The sequence below is a fragment of the Dasypus novemcinctus genome, chromosome 10 (genome assembly GCF_030445035.2).
Source record: "Dasypus novemcinctus isolate mDasNov1 chromosome 10, mDasNov1.1.hap2, whole genome shotgun sequence".
NCBI classification, from domain to species: Eukaryota; Metazoa; Chordata; class Mammalia; order Cingulata; family Dasypodidae; genus Dasypus; species Dasypus novemcinctus.
The window spans coordinates 23,288,048-23,292,230 of record NC_080682.1 but is presented as its reverse complement, the minus strand read 5'-3'; the positions used below and the strand labels follow the sequence as shown (position 1 = coordinate 23,292,230).

The window sequence follows — 4,183 nt, the reverse complement described above, 5'->3', positions numbered from 1 at the left end:
CCAGTAAAATACTGATAAAATATAAATACTTTTAGTATTAGCTTACCCTCACAGTATTTCATAAACTGAATAATATATCTATAAGTATTCCCCCTGCAAATAGTTTCCCTTTTACTGTTGTTTTTCTACTCTTACTACTGGATCTACTCTACCCAGTAACTACATTATAACTTGATTGAGTAGACAGATCAATATATAGTAAGATTTTTAAAAGATGTGGAATTTAGGAGGATATCTTGAACTGAACATAAGTCATATATGATAACATCATGACTAAACTCTGTAAATTCAGTTTTCATATGCAAGTTTTTTTCTACCATCTGTTCTGGTTGCTAGTCTCAACAGGAGGTATTACAATGTACATATTAGGTTATTCAGAAAATATTAGTGATATCAGGAAAAAGGAGGAGGGCAAAATAATGCAAATATTTCCAGAGAAGTAATAACTGACACTGAAAATAGAGATAGGCTCAATAAACAGTAGAATAATTGTTAGCAAATATGGAAAGACACCCAATTACTATAACTGGAACTGGAATTCTCAATTCATTTGTTCAATCCAGGGCATACCTATTCTGCAGTAAAATCCTATGGTAGTTGGAATTGTAAAATTGAAATTTGATATAAAGTTTTTAAATGGGCATAAGCTAAAAGTTCTTATTTTGTGGAAGAAGAGGGGTCAACATGGGAAATGAGGCTCAATGCAGGGATAGCAGTCCACCTCATCCTGAAAGGGGAAATGGAGATAGCATATTAATCTAAATCAATCAAGCCCTGCCTCCAATCTCCTTAATCAGACTGACAAAATCAACAGCTAAATTTAGCAGAATCCTAGAACAGCTGGCACTTTCAGGAAAGTTTCATGCAGCCAAAGGATCCAAAATCATCTCTAACTGACAACTGCATCAAGGTGGCTCTGGGCTTCAATTGCGCCTAACTAAACTTGGGCCTTGGAGATGGAGGGGAAGATGGGAAAGGAAAGAAAGTTCCCACATGCTAGTTTTGTAGCCTAAACTTGGATATTACACTGCATTGTATAATTCCATCCTGAATAGTTTTTGTCTGAATATTTGGAACTACATTATTATTGCAACTGAAAATCAAGCTTTTAGAATCCCAGGTTACCATTGAGAGAAAATTGAACGTAAGAGGAGTTTGAAAAGAATTCCAAATGAATTAGACTAAAACAGCTTCCCTATTTCCAGTCAGGGCAGATCTAAATTGGTCTCGAATTTAATATTTTTAAAAGTATGAAAAAAAGGAGTGGGATTTATGACAGAAATGCTTGAAAATCAAAGAATTATCCTCTATAAATTCTTTTTAAAATTACAGTAAACAGTTTGCAACATGTTGTAATAAATTTTTAAAAACATTTTAAATGCAGTATAGACTATCATCTCCACAGTGCTATATCAGTGGAAATAATGCATATAAAATTAAATAGTTAAAAGTGCTGAATATTAATGTAAACCAAAGAATTTAGCAGGTATTGACCAGATATTTTTGTTCTTGAAGTTTAAACAAGTTGCGGCCTTAAAAAATTCCAAATGAAATTTGAGGCATAAACATTAGCATGCATTTAAAATGGAAAAGATAAAAACACAAAATTTAATTATAAAAAATATGATAATGCTCATGTAATAAAATCCATTAATAAAATGATTTATGTTAATTAAATCCCTGACACACCTTAGCAGACAGGGAGCTAGCAGTGTCCTTGGGAGTCATTTACATCTGGAACACATAGCATTATTTTATTATGTATGTCATTGATTTGATCTACATAAATATATTCAATAATATTAAACAAACCTTTAATTAAATTTCTACATAGCTGGTTCCCAGTAATTACTGTATATATTCCAATGCAAACAAACTTTAGATCCAGTATAGTGGAGCTGAAGACAAACTGGAACAAGAACATGACCTTAATTGAGGATAGATATCATCATGATGATCAACTTAATCATGGTCATCTTATTACACAACACTTACAAATTTAAATCACTTTGTGATTGCATCACTAGCACTCCACACAGTTCTTCAAACTGCCATTGAGTGACCATAAAATATAAACTTCATTAGTTCCACGTTTTTCTGCCTCTTACTTTAAAAATATGAAAATAAAAAAGATCATACAAAAATTGAAGTAAAGCTCTGATGTAATTGGGTAAACTTTAGTATTTCTATATTAAAACATATATGGTTTTGTTATCAGTGGGTATATATTATATACTCTATTAAGAATATAATCTATGTCATATTAGTACACAATCTGATTTATATGGAACCCTCCTCTACTGTGAAAATGGAATTTTATGTTTTATTTTAGCTGCAAATTCAGATGTGGGAATTTATTTCCTATCAACAAATATAAAAGAGAGTGTACATTACATATACAAAAATATATTTTTAATACAATTTTACATTATATCTAATAACAATCTCTCTGTTATATATTTCTGTAGATATAACTGAATAAAATGGGCCAATGGAATCTGACAGTGCTGCATGAATTTTATCTACTGGGAGTCACAAGTTACCCTAAGCTGCAGTCTCCCCTCTTTGGGGTCTTTCTCATGTGATCATAGTGGTGGCCAACCTGGGCATGATCATCCTGACCAAGGTAGATTCCCGCCTCCACACCCCTATGTATTTTTTTAATCAGACATTTGGCTTTTATTGTCACTTGTCCCAAGCTGCTGGCAAATACAATTTCTTATTATGCATGTGCTGCACAGCTGACCTATTTCCTTATGTTCATTATCAGTGAATATTTCGCCTTGTCAGCCATGGCCTATGACCACTATGTGGCCATCTGTAACCCTCTACTCTATAATGTTAACAAGATTCAGAGACTTTGTCATGTATTTATGCGTATCCACTACCTCTATAGAACCTTTCGATCTCTGATGTTCACCATTAAGATATTTACATTGACCTTCTGTGGCTCTAATGTCATCAGTAATTTCTACTGTGATGATGTTCCCTTGGTATATATGCTCTGTTCCAATGTGTAAGAAATAGTATTACTGATCGTAATATTTTCAGCATTTAATCTGATTTCCTCCCTTCTATTAATCCTATTATTGTATCTGCTGATACTTATAGCCATATTTCAAATGCATTCAGCTGAGGGCAGGAAAAAAGCATTCTCCACATGTGGTTCCCATCTGACTGTAATGGTTGTGTTCTCTGGGACTCTACTATTTATGTATGTGCACCCTAACTCTATTCACTCCTTTGAAACTGATAAAATAGTCTCAATGTTTTACACTTTAGTCATCCCTAAGCTTAACCCCTTAATCTAGAGCTTAAGAAATGAAGAAATAAAAACACAGGTAGTTCTGAAAGAGTCAATATTAGGAAGTAAATGAGTGCAGACAACATGAAGAATGGAAGAACTTAAGGATCAATAACAGTGAAATTTGAAGGAAAGCATGATAAAAGATATTGTGAGAACTAGAAGATAATATTGACACATTCTCTAATATTGTTTAATTGAATTTGAAGAATATTTTATTGGTGAAGGGGGAGGAAAAACATCTTGAGGAAAAAATATCCTAGGGTAAAATATTTTATTATGGAACATCCAAAATCTCAGGTAAGCCACTATGTAGATAAGATAACATTCATTATTAAAGAATACATAAAAGGAGAGTGAGCAAAATTGTAATGAAATACTGAGTGTTCTCTTGATGTAATATACACTTTTCTCTTTGTTTTACATTTGGTTACTACAATATTTTTGGGGCAGATAGTTATATTACTTTCAACTATTCTCTGTTTCAAACAAATAATCCATTAAAAAAAAACACATTTCTATATAATATGCTTTCTTTGTAACTGAATAGTTACAGGGAAAAAATCCCAAATATGCACCATAATTTACACAAATCAAGTCTACTTAAACATCAACAACTTCTTTCATTAGTGTTGTACATACATTGCAATTGATGAATACATTTTGGAGCACTGCTACACAGCATGGATTATAGTTTACATTGTAGTTTACACTCTCCCCCAGTCCATTCAGTGGATTGTGGAAGGATACATAAAGTCCTGCATCTGTACCTGCAATGTCATTCAGTACAACTTCAAGTCCCAAAAATGCCCCTATATCACACTTCCTTTTCCTTCTACCTAAGATCAGCAACTCCCATGTCCACTGTCTCCATATCAA

General features: G+C 32.8%; 1 pseudogene; it reads left to right on the top strand.

The window, feature by feature from the left end:
- Nucleotides 1-2,483: 2,483 nt before the first annotated feature.
- LOC101416774 (olfactory receptor 8K5-like) lies at nt 2,484-3,377 on the top strand (annotated as a pseudogene).
- Nucleotides 3,378-4,183: the final 806 nt, after the last annotated feature.